The following is a 17282-nucleotide window of genomic DNA, read 5'->3' on the forward strand; positions in this document are numbered from 1 at the left end:
ATCCGAACGCAGGCGTGCTAAACGGTCAAAACGGCCATTTTAAGGGTGTGCATAATTAACAAAGCAGCGTCATCGACCACGTCACTTGGTTGTCTTTTAGCCTGAACTGCTCGCATGATTGCGGTAGGAAAATGCTACCACAACAATAGCGAGCAGTTCATACGCCTTTCGATGTACTCGATTAATTTAATAAATAGTGGAGATGACGTATGATGCGAGCGGCCAGGGGGCGTCTTTACAAAATAGTGAGCGCATGTTTCGTTCGCTCGTTCAGACATAGAGGCGTCAACAGACCGCAAAGAGCGAGCGCTTAATTTAAATATCCGGCCCCTTTTTCAGAACGACCGTCCGCAAATAGCGTCTGGCTCTGAATCAGGCCCCAAGTCCCGACATTTTAACCTTAAAATAGGGGATTTCCCCAACTTTTCATCTGCTCAAGGAGTCCCGAAAAAATGCTTGCATCAACACCTATACAGAATTAATGATCGATAACTGGATGGCTAATCAATAGGCCAATTTTCTTTTTTAACACTTAAATTTGACTTTTACGCTCAAAAAAGGGTTTGCAGACATAATGGAAGTTTCCCCATAGTGGCAAAAAAACCCCCACTAATATAAAGCAAAGCAAAACAGTGATATAGATGCACTTCCCTTTGTATAACAGCATTTCACAATATTTTTGCTTTTATTTTACATAATTTGAAATCAGAACCTTACATAATAATTAGAAAGTCTGGAAAGCTACTAAGCAAAACACAAATGAATACTCCATAGTAAATAGTATAAATACAGAGAAAATTAATTATTTATAACTAGGGGTGAGCGGGATCGGATTTCTGAAATCCGAACCCCCCCGAGCCCCCCCAATCCGAGTCCGATCCGAGTCAGGCTCGACTTTTCCCGCCTGACTCGGATCTGAAATCGAGGCAAAACGTCATCATCCCGCCTTCCGAGTCTCGCGGGTTTTGGATCTTATGTAAGGTACCCGCGTCGGCGCCATTTTCTCACTCGGCTGTGGACAGTGAAGAGGGAGGGTGGGAGTTAGGGCTGTGTAGTGTAGTGTAGTGTAGTGCTGCTGTTGTCCACTACTTCAAAGTCCATAGGGGCTGGCTGTGTTGTGCTGTGCTGCTGTTGTTAATAGGGGCTGTGTCCACTACTTCAAAGTCCATAGGGGCTGGCTGGACTGTGTTGTGCAGTCAGTTCTCCATAGGGGCTGTGTCCACTCCAAAGTCCTGTGCAGTGTCCCAGTCCTAAAGGGGTGCTGTAGTGTTGTCCAGGGGGTGCTCTGTCCATCAGGGGTTCTCCCCCCAAGAGCTAAAAAATAATATTTTTTCTGTGTTTGTGAATTGTGTGCGCAGTAGCCGCACGTGCATCAACAAAGTAGTGCCAAGCGTGCGCCTGTGTCATAAGTAAAGGGCCAGCTGGCTTGACCGTTAAAGGGTGCTGTAACCCCCGAAAGTACACTCCAAACCAAAAAAAAATAAATTTTCTGTGTTTGTGAATTGTGTGCGCAGTAGCCGCACGTGCATCAACAAAGTAGTGCCAAGCATGCACCTGTGTCATAAGTAAAGGGCCGGCTGGCTTGACCGTTAAAGGGTGCTGTAACCCCCGAAAGTACACTCCAGTCCAAACCCCAAAAAAAATTATTTTCTGTGTTTGTGGATTGTGTGCGCAGTAGCCGCACGTGCATCAACAAAATTGTGCCAAGTGTGCGCCTGTGTCATAAGCAAAGGGCCGGCTGGCTTGACCGTTAAAGGGTGCTGTAACCCCCGAAAGTACACTCCAGTCCAAACCAAAAAAAAAAAAATTTTCTGTGTTTGTGAATTGTGTGCGCAGTAGCCACACGTGCATCAACAAAGTAGTGCCAAGCGTGCGCCTGTGACATAAGTAAAGGGCCGGCTGGCTTGACCGTTAAAGGGTGCTGTAACCCTCGAAAGTACACTCCAGTCCAAACCAAAAAAAAAATTATTTTCTGTGTTTGTGAATTGTTTGCGCAGTAGCCGCACGTGCATCAACAAAGTAGTGCCAAGCGTGCTCCTGTGTCATAAGTAAAGGGCCGGCTGGCTTGACCGTTAAAGGGTGCTGTAACCCCCAAAGTATACTCCAGTCCAAACCAAAAAAAAAATTATTTTCTGTGTTTGTGAATTGTGTGCGCAGTAGCCGCACGTGCATCAACAAAGTAGTGCCAAGCGTGCGCCTGTGTCATAAGTAAAGGGCCGGCTGGCTTGACCGTTAAAGGGTACTGTAACCCCCGAAAGTACACTCCAGTCCAAACCCAAAAAAAAATTATTTTCTGTGTTTGTGAATTGTGTGCGCAGTAGCCGCACGTGCATCAACAAAGTAGTGCCAAGCGTGCGCCTGTGTCATAAGTAAAGGGCCGGCTGGCTTGACCGTTAAAGGGTGCTGTAACCTCCAAAGTACACTCCAGTCCAATCCAAAAAAAAAATTATTTTCTGTGTTTGTGAATTGTGTGCGCAGTAGCCGCACGTGCATCAACAAAGTAGTGCCAAGCGTGCGCCTGTGTCATAAGTAAAGGGCCGGCTGGCTTGACCGTTAAGGGTGCTGTAACCCCCGAAAGTACACTCCAGTCCAAACCAAAAAAAAAATTATTTTCTGTGTTTGTGAATTGTGTGCGCAGTAGCCGCACGTGCATCAACAAAGTAGTGCTAAGCGTGCGCCTGTGTCATAAGTAAAGGGCCGGCTGGCTTGACCGTTAAAGGGTGCTGTAACCCCCAAAGTACACTCCAAACCAAAAAAAAAAAAATTTTCTGTGTTTGTGAATTGTGTGCGCAGTAGCCGCACGTGCATCAACAAAGGAGCAGTGCCAAGCATGCGCCTGTGTCCCATAAGTAAAGAGCCGGCTGGCTCATTTCTTAAAGGCTGGTGTAACCCACAAAGTGCACTACTCTCCAGCAAAAATAAAAAAATATTTTCTGTGTTTAGCCGCACGTATATATCAAATCGATATAACATAAATGGAGGACCAAACTTTCTCCGATAAAAATAAAATAGAGAAAGATCAAGAACCACTTCCTCCTAGTGCTGAAGCTGCTGCCACTAGTCATGACATAGACGATAACATGCCATCAACGTCGTCTGCCAAGGCCGATGCCCAATGTCATAGTAGAGGGCACATACAATCCCAAATGGCAAAGTCAGGAAAATGACCTTGAAAAAAACATTTAAATCATCTGAAGAGAAACGTAAACTTGCCAATATGCCATTTACGACACGGAGTGGCAAGGAACGGCTAAGGTCGATCCCTAGTATGTTCATGACTAGTGGTTCAGCTTCACATGACGATGGAAGCCCTCCTCCCACTAAAAAAATCAAAAGAGTTAAGCTGGCAAAAGCACAGCGAAGAACTGTGCTTTCTAAGAAGATATCACAAATCCACAAGGAGAGTCCAAGTGTGGTGGTGGTTGCGATGCCTGACCTTCCCAGCACTGGACGGCAAGAGGTGGCTCTTTCCACCATTTGCACGCCCCCTGCAAGTGCTGAAAGTAGCACCCACAGTCCACTTGCTGATATGCAAATTGAAGAGGTCACTGTTGAAGTACAACAGGATGAGGATACTGGTGTAGCTGGCGCTGAGGAGGAAGTTGGCGAGGAGGATTCTGATGGTGATGTGGTTTGTTTAAATCAGGCTCCGGGGGAGACAGTTGTTGTCCGTGGGATGAAAAAGCCCATCACGGTCATGCCTGGGCAGAAGACCAAACATTCCACCTCTTTGGTCTGGCAATATTTCTATCCAAATCCGGACAACAACTGTCTTGCCATATGTACCATATGTAATGGTGAAATAAGTAGGGGTAGGGACGTCAACCACCTAGGAACATCCACCCTTATACGGCACCTGCAGCGCGTTCATAAAAAGTTACTGTCAAGTTCAGAAACTTTGGCTAAGACCGTAAGCAGTCCAGGGACACCTAAATCCCGTTGTCCTGTTGTATCCAAGCGCCTGCAAACCACACCGTCAACTCCCTCCTCGTCAATTTCCTCCTTAGTCAGGATCGGAAGTAGTCCTGCAGGCCATGTCACTGGCATGACTGACTCTCCTATCCGGGATTCCTCCGGAGGATCCTGCATTGCTAAGCCTACTGCTGCCGCTGATGCTGTTGCTGCTGCTGGGAGTCGTTCATCATCCCAGAGAGGAAGTAGGAACACCACTACTTTTACTAAACAATTGACGCTCCAACAGTCCTTAGCGAGGAGGATGAAGTACGACAGCAGTCATCCTGAAGCAAAACGTATAACTGAGGCCTTGACTGCTATGTTGGTGTTAGACGTGCGTCCGGTATCCGCCATTGGTGCAGTGGGATTTAGACAATTGATGGAGGTAGTGTGTCCCCGGTTCCAAATCCCGTCTAGATTCCACTTCACTAGGCAGGCGATACCGAGACTTTACAGAAACGTCAGAAAAAGTGTCCTCAGTGTCCTGAAAAATGCCCACTTAACCACGGACATGTGGACAAGTGGAACAGGGCAGACTAAGGACTATATGACTGTGACAGCCCACTGGGTAGATGTATCACCTTATGCAGCAACAGCAGCAGCGTCACCAGTAGCAGCATCTCAGAAACGCCAGCTCGTTACAAGGCAGGCTACGCTGTGTATCACCGGTTTCAGTAAGAGGCACACCGCCAACAACCTCTTAGAGAAACTGAGGGAAATCATCGCCCAGTGGCTTACCCCACTTAGACTCTCCTGGGGATTTGTGATATCTGACTACGCCACCAATATTGTGCGGGCATTACATCTGGGCAAATTCCAGCACGTCCCATGTTTTGCTCACACAATAAACTTGGTGGTGCAGAATTTTCTGAAAAGCGACAGGGGCGTGCAGGAGACGCTTTGGGTGGCCCGAAAAATTTCTGGCCACTTTCGCCATTCAGCGACTGCGTGCCGAAGACTGGAGCGCCAGCAAACACTCTTGAACCTGCCCCGCCATCACCTGAAGCAAGAGGTTGTGACGCGGTGGAACTCAACCCTCTATATGCTTCAGAGGATGGAGGAGCAGCAAAAGGCCATACAAGCCTATACATCCACCTATGACATAGGCAAAGGAGGGGGTATGCACCTGACTCAAGCGCAGTGGAGAATGACTTCCATGTTGTGCAAGGTTCTCCAGCCCTTCGAACTTGCCACACGTGAAGTCAGTTCAGACACTGCCAGCTTGAGTCAGGTCATTCCCCTCATCAGGCTTTTGCAGAAGCAGCTGGAGAAAGTGAAGGAGGAGCTAAGATGGAGCGATTCCGCTCGGCATGTGGGACTTGTGGATGAAGCCCTTCATTCGCTTTGCCAGGATTCCAGGGTGGTCAATCTGTTGAAATCAGACCACTACATTTTGGCCACCGTGCTCAATCCTAGGTTTAAAGCCTATGTGGTGTCTCTCTTTCCGGCTGACACAAGCCTGCAGAGGTGCAAAGACCTGCTGGTGAACACACTGTCAGCTGAAGCGGAACGTGACACGTCAACGGCTCCTTCTTCATTTTCTCCCACAACTGGGGCTGCCAGGAAAAAACTTAGGTATCCTAAGCAACCCGCTGGCGGTGATGCAGGGCAGGCAGGACCAAGTTTGGACATCTGGTCCGGACTGAAGGACCTGGCAACAATTTCTGACATGTCTACTGTCACTGCATATGATACTGTCACCATTGACAGAATGGTGGAGGATTACATCGGTGACAGCATCCAAGTAGGCATGTCAGACAGTCCATACCTGTACTGGCAGGAAAAAGAGGCAATTTGGAGGCCCCTGTACAAACTGGCTCTATTTTACCTGAGTTGCCCCCCCTCCAGTGTGTACTCTGAAAGAGTGTTTAGTGCAGCCGGGAACCTTGTCAGCGAAAGGCGTAGGAGGTTGCTTCCACAGAATGTGGAGAAGATGATGTTCATCAAAATGAATTATCAGCTCTTCCAGGGAGACCAGCCTCCAGAAGGTACAGAGGGACCTGTGGTGGTGGATTCAAGTGGGGACGAGTTAATACTTTGTGAGGATGAGGATGTACACACTGAAGAGGGTGAGGAATCGGTGGATGAGGAGGATGAGGATGACATCTTTCCTCCATAGAGCCAGTTTGCAGGGACACATTAATTGCCAGCTTGTTTTGTGGGGGCCCAAACGAACCAATAATTTCAGCCACAGTTGTGTGGCAGACCCTGGCGCTGAAATGATTGGTTTGTTAAAGTGTGCATGTCCTGTTTATACAACATAAGGGTGGGTGGGAGGGCCCAAGGACAATTCCATCTTGCACCTCTTTTTTTTCTTTGCATTATGTACAGTTTGGGGCCTAGTTTTTCAAACTGCCATCCTGTCTACCACTGCAGTTTCACGCCTAGATGGGTCACGTGTTTGTGCCGCCCACTCGTGTCGCTTAGCATAGTCATCCAGCTACCTCGGTGCAACCTTTTGGACATAAAAACACTATTGTGAGGTGTGAGGTGTTCAGAATAGACTGGAAATGAGTGGAAATTAAGGTTATTGAGGTTAATAATAGCATAGGAGCAGAAAAACCTACAAATTCTGTGATTTTAGCTGTTTTTATGCTTTTTTTCAAAAAAATACAGATCCAAAACACAAAACCCAGAACCCAAAACACGGAAGGGTGGTTTTGGCAAAACCAATCCAGATCCAAAACACGAAGAAAGATCCAGATCCAAAACCAAAACACAAAACACGAAAAGTGGCCGGTGCACACCGCTATTTATAACTAATGAATAAATCTCTACCCTGAACTTATATGAAATCATATGACAGTGACCTATTATCATTACCCGTCAGTAATACAGTGAGTCCATGGCGGCTCTATAAGAGATACTTACAGTTATGTGATGGTCCTTAGGATGGTTATTTCCCGCCTTCTTCATCGGAAAATCATTTTATCCACTCAGAAATGAGAAGAGAAATATCTGTACTGTCACTAGTCCAGCAAAATCAGATATGACAGAGGAAGCATCCAGCTGCCTTATTATACCCATCACACCTCCAATAGTGACATCATCAGCTGCCACTATGACATCACTAGGTGCCCTGGCAGGGGGGCACTGCCATTTATCTCAGGCAGGGCATTGGGGGTTAATAGTAAATACAATGTGATGATTACATGGCTATAAATCAAAACACATAATTGGGATGAGCAGAAATGTAATCATTACACACAGCAGTGATGTGTATTATCTGTGCGCTGTGTGTGTCTATGATACATTCAGGCCCATACTATGCATCCCTCCCAACATGACCCTCTCCAGGAAGGACACAATGCTCTGGTCCTGGAGTTCCCTGGTAATGTATGATTGGTGGCGGCTCCAGAGGTGGGGCTGCAGCACAGTCCAAAATTCAAATAGGGGAGTCACACCAACTGCCAGTGAGTCCCAGCCAGTGATGTTTGGCAGTGTGTGAAATGACAGTTGGTTTGACTCCCCTATTTGACTTTTGAACTGCGCTGCAGCCCCACCTCTTACCAGGGAAGTCCAGGACCAGAGCATTGTGTCCCTCCTGGAGAGGATCATGTTGGGAGGTATGGTTTATGTATCAAGCAGTGAAAAGTGTGGAGAAGTGAACCAGTGGAGAAGTTGCTCATAGCAACCAATCAGCTCCTACCTATTATTTTATAGACTGTACTTGATAAATGCTACTTCACAGCTGATTGGTTGCTATGGGCAACTTCTCCACTGGTCTACATCTACACGCTATTCACTGCTTGATACTTAGGGCTCTATTTATTAACATTATTTTGACTAAAATAAAGTGAAAAAGGGTGTTTTCACACCCTTTTCACATTATTTTAGTATCACCTATAGTTACTATAGGGCAATTGGAGTAGGCATCTGTTTTCATATATATGGGCTGCCTGGGGGCAGCCCAGCATCTCGGAGAGGGCTGGGCACGCCCCCAAAGTGACAAAAATGGGGGAAGCTGCGAGGCTCCGTCCCGTTTTCCCTAGGCTCCACCCCTTTTAGCGGAAGCCTTGCCCCCTTTTTGCCGCTCGCGCCAGAGGCACGCAACCTGTCCCTCCTTGGCCTCATCAAATGTTGGGAGGTATGATACTATAGCTACGCCCTTGTATCCTACTGTATGTTCCAGTACAGAGACAGTCTGGCAGCGAACCTGGGTGAAGCTCATATGATTTGCTGCCAAATTGGCGTCACTGTGAAAGTGGAGGTGAGGTCTGGGTGGCTCCCTACAGCCACAGTGAGATCCAGTACAATGTTAGAAAGATACAGGAGAACTAGCAACATAAGGATAGAAACAGAAATAATGAATAATAATAATAATTCTGCTGCAGTAGTGCTGTATAATCGGTTCTGGTTACCACCCTGACCAAGCTACAAGGAAATGCACATCTGCATGTATCTGTGTATCTGTGTGTGTCTCTTCAGTCTGTCCCCCTGCACATATGTTATCGGTAGTTAGGGATTGAGAAATTGGGGCAACCTGAGAAGAGTTGGCAGCTTATTTTGCTGCATTGTGCACTTTACTTTCTGATCTCAGTGACCAACTCACGAGCCACCTGTTTGGGGGATGGAGTGGTGCACAGAGGACTGTGGGGAGCATATGATACAGTTCTCATATCTGCAGTGGCTCATATAATAGCAGGCCTCAGTTATTTGCTATACCAATAGCCCGATCAAAGTGACCGACTCACGGACCACCCGTAAGAGGGATGGAGCAGTTCACAGAATAACTAGCCACTGCCTTTCTAGCTTAAGACTACTGCAGTAAGCAACCTTCTTAACAATTTATAATGGAATTAAGGTTACAATACAGACCTAGGGGTATATTTACTAAAGTGCGGGTTTTTAGAAGTGAAGTTGTTGCCCATAGCAGCCAATCAGATTCTAGTTATTATCTCCTAGAAGGTGCTAGATACATGATAAGTAGAAACTCATTGGCTGCTATGGGCAACAGCTCCACTTCGAAAACCCTGTACTTTAGTAAATATACCCCTCGGATATAATTACACTGTTCAACAGCCATTTTGCATCTGACATGATATATATCGATTACCAGTGGCAGGATGGGCCGGGGGGCAGGGTGCCATGTGCCCCCTGGGCCACAGCGCCATGTGGGCCGCGGGCCGCGGGCAGTCTGTGTCACTGTGACACAGCTGCTCCGTGCGTGTAGTGCTGACCGGACGGGACAAGGAGCGGGGTTTCAGGTAAGTCTTTTGTTTTACATGTCTCTCTACTGGGGGGGAGGGCTACTACTGGGGCACTACAAGACTACAAGGGGGATTACTACTGGGGCATTACAAGGGGGAGGACTACTACTGGAGACACAACAAGGGGGGGATTACTACTGGGGGCATTACAAGGGGGGCACTACTACTGGGGGCACTACAAGGGGGGGCTACTACTGGGGGCACTACAAGAAGGGGACTACAACTGGGGGCATTACAAGAGGGGACTACTACTGGGGGCACTACAAGGGGGGACTACTACTGGGGGCATTACAAAGGGGGACTACTACTGGGGGCATTACAAGGGGGAGGACTACTACTGGGGGCACAACAAGGGGGGGATTACTACTGGGGGCATTACAAGGGGGGACTACTACTGGGGGCATTACAAGGGGGGGACTACTACTGGGGACATTACAAGGGGGGGCTACTACTGGGGGCACTACAAGGGGGAGAGCACTACTGGGGGCACTAAAAAGGGGGGACTACTACTGGGGGCACTACTGGGGGCACTACAAGGGGGGACTACTACTGGGGGCACTACAAGGGGGAGAGCACTACTGGGGGCACTGCAAGGGGGAGGACTACTACTGGGGGCACAACAAGGGGGGCTACTACTGGGGGAACTACAAGGGGGGACTACTACTGGGGGCACTACAAGGTGGAGACTACTACTGGGGCAGTACAAGCTACAAGGGGGGACTTCTACTGGGGATACTGCATAGGGGTACCACTACTGGGGGCACTATATAAGGGGCTTACTACTGGGGGCACAAGGGGCACTGCACAGGGGGGACCACTACTGGGGGCACTGTATAAGGGGCACTGCATAGGAGGATCACTACTAGGGGCACTACTGGTGGCCTGCATAAGTGGGTCCTCTCCTGGGGCACAGGGGGCACTGCATATGGGCACCACTACAGGGGGCTGCCCCAAATCTTTATTTTTACTTTACATTAATTCCATATGGAGCCGCCTCCTCCCTGGAACACTTGAGGGGGCGCCTAAGCACGCATGTGCTCCGGGCACCCTGGCTACACGCTACTCCTCTGCCAGGACCACCTGCATGCAAATATGCATCAAATATGCACAAATATGCCCCCATACTAAAAGTTGTCAGCCAGCCCCTGTCAATTACCATGTAATTCTTGAGCTTAGAATCCAAATATACCATCAGAAATTTGATATTGCGTAAATGTCAGATGTTTTGAAAAATTTTAATGAAAAAACTATTTAATCACAGTAACTGCTCGGCAAGACTCCCTTCTGCCTGATAAATGGGGAACGCATCCGGCCCAGACTTCTCATCCTGGGCTCCATTTACTAACGAGTTCCAATTGCAGTGATATTTTTCATTATGGTTCACTACGTTATTTTTAATTTTTTAATGTGTATTTATTAAAACAGATCCTAGGTGCGGGCGCTAATGAAGATTGCCCCTGTCAGCGCTATTTTACCTATGCAGATATCGCTGATGAAATTTTTTCCCTCAAACTGCTATTCTTTGCACATGCACACTACGGAATAAATCCAGCGCAGGCACAGTGTCACTGCAAAAACGCAGAGGAGCTTATGTTGGGGAGCTATTTGGGCCTTCTCCTTGGACAGCAAGTAAGTGTAGGTGGATGGGGATTTTAAATGTGAGCGGCTGACTGAACGGCTGTACAAGGATGATGAAGTGGGCGCTTTGCCGCCGTCTACTGGCCCTTCACCTGGGGCCATCAAGAGTGTATTGGGGGGGTCCGTTTATACCTACAGCTGGTGAGGGGGACTTGTCTGACAAGTGTCGGGTGGCTGTCTTCGCTATCCTGGCAGCATGGAGTGAGATTTGTGATGCCGGAGCTGCCTGCTGGGGCCTCAGCGCTTGTGAGCGTTATTTAACTCAGGACAGTGCCTGGGGAATTAATTTAACATATACGAACGGTATATTAGTTTTACCGCTTGTTATTAAATAAAGTAGGGGTGTGCACCGGCCACTTTTCGTGTTTTGTGTTTTGGTTTTGGATCTGGATCTTTCTTCGTGTTTTGGATTTGGATTGGTTTTGTCAAAACCACCCATCCGTGTTTTGGGTTCTGGGTTTTGTGTTTTGGATCTGTATTTTTTTTTTTTTTAAAAGCATAAAAACAGCTAAAATCACAGAATTTGTGTGTTTTTCTGCTCCTATGCTATTATTAACCTCAATAACCTTAATTTCCACTCATTTCCAGTCTATTCTGAACACCTCACACCTCACAATAGTGTTTTTATATCCAAAAGGTTGCACCGAGGTAACTGGATGACTATGCTAAGTAGGGGTGTGCACCGGCCACTTTTCGTGTTTTGTGTTTTGGTTTTGGATCTGGATCTTTCTTCGTGTTTTGGATCTGGATTGGTTTTGCCAAAACCACCCTTCCGTGTTTTGGGTTCTGGGTTTTGTGTTTTGGATCTGTATTTTTTTTTAAAAAAGCATAAAAACAGCTAAAATCACAGAATTTGTAGGTTTTTCTGCTCCTATGCTATTATTAACCTCAATAACCTTAATTTCCACTCATTTCCAGTCTATTCTGAACACCTCACACCTCACAATAGTGTTTTTATGTCCAAAACGTTGCACCGAGGTAGCTGGATGACTATGCTAAGCGACACGAGTGGGCGGCACAAACACGTGACCCATCTAGGCGTGAAACTGCAGTGGCAGACAGGATGGCAGTTTGAAAAACTAGGCCCCAAACTGTACATAATGCAAAGAAAAAAAAGAGGTGCAAGATGGAATTGTCCTTGGGCCCTCCCACCCACCCTTATGTTGTATAAACAGGACATGCACACTTTAACAAACCAATCATTTCAGCGCCAGGGTCTGCCACACAACTGTGGCTGAAATGATTGGTTCGTTTGGGCCCCCACAAAACAAGCTGGCAATTAATGTGTCCCTGCACAAACTGGCTCTATGGAGGCAAGATGTCATCCTCATCCTCCTCATCCACCGATTCCTCACCCTCTTCAGTGTGTACATCCTCATCCTCACAAAGTATTAACTCGTCCCCACTTGAATCCACCACCACAGGTCCCTCTGTACCTTCCGGAGGCTGGTCTCCCTGGAAGAGCTGATAATTCATTTTGATGAACATCATCTTCTCCACATTCTGTGGAAGCAACCTCCTACGCCTTTCGCTGACAAGGTTCCCGGCTGCACTAAACACTCTTTCGGAGTACACACTGGAGGGGGGGCAACTCAGGTAAAATAGAGCCAGTTTGTACAGGGGCCTCCAAATTGCCTCTTTTTCCTGCCAGTACAGGTATGGACTGTCTGCCATGCCTACTCGGATGCTGTCACCGATGTAATCCTCCACCATTCTGTCAATGGTGACAGTATCATATGCAGTGACAGTAGACATGTCAGAAATTGTTGCCAGGTCCTTCAGTCCGGACCAGATGTCCAAACTTGGTCCTGCCTGCCCTGCATCACCGCCAGCGGGTTGCTTAGGATACCTAAGTTTTTTCCTGGCAGCCCCAGTTGCAGGAGAAAATGAAGAAGGAGCCGTTGACGTGTCACGTTCCGCTTCAGCTGACAGTGTGTTCACCAGCAGGTCTTTGCACCTCTGCAGGCTTGTGTCGGCCGGAAAGAGAGACACCACATAGGCTTTAAACCTAGGATCGAGCACGGTGGCCAAAACGTAGTGGTCTGATTTCAACAGATTGACCACCCTGGAATCCTGGCAAAGCGAATGAAGGGCTTCATCCACAAGTCCCACATGCCGAGCGGAATCGCTCCGTCTTAGCTCCTCCTTCACTTTCTCCAGCTGCTTCTGCAAAAGCCTGATGAGGGGAATGACCTGACTCAAGCTGGCAGTGTCTGAACTGACTTCACGTGTGGCAAGTTCGAAGGGCTGGAGAACCTTGCACAACACGGAAATCATTCTCCACTGCGCTTGAGTCAGGTGCATACCCCCTCCTTTGCCTATGTCATAGGTGGATGTATAGGCTTGTATGGCCTTTTGCTGCTCCTCCATCCTCTGAAGCATATAGAGGGTTGAGTTCCACCGCGTCACAACCTCTTGCTTCAGGTGATGGCGGGGCAGGTTCAAGAGTGTTTGCTGGCGCTCCAGTCTTCGGCACGCAGTCGCTGAATGGCGAAAGTGGCCAGAAATTTTTCGGGCCACCCAAAGCGTCTCCTGCACGCCCCTGTCGCTTTTCAGAAAATTCTGCACCACCAAGTTTATTGTGTGAGCAAAACATGGGACGTGCTGGAATTTGCCCAGATGTAATGCCCGCACAATATTGATGGCGTTGTCAGATATCACAAATCCCCAGGAGAGTCTAAGTGGGGTAAGCCACTGGGCGATGATTTCCCTCAGTTTCTCTAAGAGGTTGTCGGCGGTGTGCCTCTTACTGAAACTGGTGATACACAGCGTAGCCTGCCTTGTAACGAGCTGGCATTTCTGAGATGCTGCTACTGGTGACGCTGCTGCTGTTGCTGCGTAAGGTGATACATCTACCCAGTGGGCTGTCACAGTCATATAGTCCTTAGTCTGCCCTGTTCCACTTGTCCACATGTCCGTGGTTAAGTGGACATTGTGTACAACGGCATTTTTCAGGACACTGAGGACACTTTTTCTGACGTTTCTGTACAGTCTCGGTATCGCCTGCCTAGTGAAGTGGAATCTAGATGGGATTTGGAACCGGGGACACACTACCTCCATCAATTGTCTAAATCCCACTGCACTAATGGCGGATACCGGACGCACGTCTAACACCAACATAGCGGTCAAGGCCTCAGTTATACGTTTTGCTTCAGGATGACTGCTGTCGTACTTCATCCTCCTCGCTAAGGACTGTTGGAGGGTCAATTGTTTAGTAAAAGTAGTGGTGTTCCTACTTCCTCTCTAGGATGATGAACGACTCCCAGCAGCAGCAACAGCAGCAGCGGCAGCAGTAGGCGTAGCAATGCAGGATCCTCCAGAGGAATCCCGGATAGGAGAGTCAGTCATGCCAGTGACATGGCCTGCAGGACTACTTCCGATCCTGACTAAGGAGGAAATTGACGAGGAGGGAGTTGATGGTGTGGTTTGCAGGCGCTTGGATACAACAGGACAACGGGATTTAGGTGTCCCTGGACTGCTTACGGTATTAGCCAAAGTTTCTGAACTTGACAGTAACTTTTTATGAACGCGCTGCAGGTGCCGTATAAGGGAGGATGTTCCTAGGTGGTTGACGTCCCTACCCCTACTTATTTCACCTTTACATATGGTACATATGGCAAGACAGTTGTTGTCCGGATTTGGATAGAAATATTGCCAGACCAAAGAGGTGGAATGTTTGGTCTTCTGCCCAGGCATGACCGTGATTGGCTTATTCATCCCACGGACAACAACTGTCTCCCCCGGAGCCTGATTTAAACAAACCACATCACCATCAGAATCCTCCTCGCCAACTTCCTCCTCAGCGCCAGCTACACCAGTATCCTCATCCTGTTGTACTTCAACAGTGACATCTTCAATTTGCATATCAGCAAGTGGACTGTGGGTGCTCCTTTCAGCACTTGCAGGGGGCGTGCAAATGGTGGAAAGAGCCACCTCTTCCCGTCCAGTGCTGGGAAGGTCAGGCATCGCAACCACCACCACACTTGGACTCTCCTTGGGGATTTGTGATATCTTCTTAGAAAGCACAGTTCTTTGCTGTGCTTTTGCCAGCTTAACTCTTTTGATTTTTTTAGTGGGAGGAGGGCTTCCATCGTCATGTGAAGCTGAACCACTAGTCATGAACATACTAGGGATCGACCTTAGCCGTTCCTTGCCACTCCGTGTCGTAAATGGCATATTGGCAAGTTTACGTTTCTCATCAGCTGATTTAAATGTCTTTTTCAAGGTCATTTTCCTGAACTTTGCCATTTGGGATTGTATGTGCCCTCTACTATGACATTGGGCATCGGCCTTGGCAGACGACGTTGATGGCATGTTATCGTCTATGTCATGACTAGTGGCAGCAGCTTCAGCACTAGGAGGAAGTGGTTCTTGATCTTTCTCTATTTTATTTTTATCGGAGAAAGTTTGGTCCTCCATTTATGTTATATCGATTTGATATATACGTGCGGCTACTGCGCACACAATTCACAAACACAGAAAATAATTTTTTTTTGGTTTGGACTGGAGTGTACTTTGTGGGTTACAGCACCCTTTAACGGTCAAGCCAGCCGGCCCTTTACTTATGACACAGGCACACGCTTGGCACTACTTTGTTGATGCACGTGCGGCTACTGCGCACACAATTCACAAACACAGAAAATAATTTTTTTTTTGGTTTGGACTGGAGTGTACTTTGGGGGTTACAGCACCCTTTAACGGTCAAGCCAGCCGGCCCTTTACTTATGACACAGGCACACGCTTGGCACTACTTTGTTGATGCACGTGCGGCTACTGCGCACACAATTCACAAACACAGAAAATAATTTTTTTTTGGTTTGGACTGGAGTGTACTTTCGGGGGTTACAGCACCCTTTAACGGTCAAGCCAGCCGGCCCTTTACTTAAGACACAGGCGCACGCTTGGCACTACTTTGTTGATGCACGTGCGGCTACTGCGCACACAATTCACAAACACAGAAAATAATTTTTTTTGGTTTGGACTGGAGTGTACATTCGGGGGTTACAGCACCCTTTAACGGTCAAGCCAGCCGGCCCTTTACTTATGACACAGGCGCACTCTTGGCACTACTTTGTTGATGCACGTGCGGCTACTGCGCACACAATTCACAAACACAGAAAATAATTTTCTTTTTGGTTTGGACTGGAGTGTACTTTGGGGGTTACAGCACCCTTTAACGGTCAAGCCAGCCGGCCCTTTACTTATGACACAGGCGCACGCTTGGCACTACTTTGTTGATGCACGTGCGGTTACTGCGCACACATTTCACAAACACAGAAAATAATTTTTTTTTGGTTTGGACTGGAGTGTACTTTCGGGAGTTACAGCACCCTTTAACGGTCAAGCCAGCTGGCCCATTACTTATGACACAGGCGCACTCTTGGCACTACTTTGTTGATGCACGTGCGGCTACTGCGCACACAATTCACAAACACAGAAAATTATTTTTTTTTGGTTTGGACTGGAGTGTACTTTGGGGGTTACAGCACCCTTTAACGGTCAAGCCAGCCGGCCCTTTACTTATGACACAGGCGCACGCTTGGCACTACTTTGTTGATGCACGTGCGGCTACTGCGCACACAATTCACAAACACAGAAAATAATTTTTTTTTGGTTTGGACTGGAGTGTACTTTCGGGGGTTACAGCACCCTTTAATGGTCAAGCCAGCCGGCCCTTTACTTATGACACAGGCGCACGCTTGGCACTACTTTGTTGATGCACGTGCGGCTACTGCGCACACAATTCACAAACACAGAAAATAATTTTTTTTTGGTTTGGACTGGAGTGTACTTTCGGGGGTTACAGCACCCTTTAACGGTCAAGCCAGCCGGCCCTTTACTTATGACACAGGCGCACGCTTGGCACTACTTTGTTGATGAACGTGCGGCTACTGCGCACACAATTCACAAACACAGAAAATAATTTTTTTTGGTTTGGACTGGAGTGTACTTTCGGGGGTTACAGCACCCTTTAACGGTCAAGCCAGCCGGCCCTTTACTTATGACACAGGCGCACTCTTGGCACTACTTTGTTGATGCACGTGCGGCTACTGCGCACACAATTCACAAACACAGAAAATAATTTTTTTTTGGCTTGGACTGGAGTGTACTTTCGGGGGTTACAGCACCCTTAACGGTCAAGCCAGCCGGCCCTTTACTTATGACACAGGCGCACGCTTGGCACTACTTTGTTGATGCACGTGCGGCTACTGCGCACACAATTCACAAACACAGAAAATAATTTTTTTTTTGTTTGGACTGGAGTGTACTTTGGGGGTTACAGCACCCTTTAACGGTCAAGCCAGCCGGCCCTTTACTTATGACACAGGCGCACGCTTGGCACTACTTTGTTGATGCACGTGCGGCTACTGTGCACACAATTCACAAACACAGAAAATAATTTTTTTTTGGTTTGGACTGGAGTGTACTTTCGGGGGTTACAGCACCCTTTAACGGTCAAGCCAGCCGGCCCTTTACTTA

The sequence above is a fragment of the Taudactylus pleione genome, unplaced genomic scaffold, assembly GCF_031769625.1.
Source record: "Taudactylus pleione unplaced genomic scaffold, aTauple2 ptg000316l, whole genome shotgun sequence".
Taxonomy (NCBI): Eukaryota; Metazoa; Chordata; class Amphibia; order Anura; family Myobatrachidae; genus Taudactylus; species Taudactylus pleione.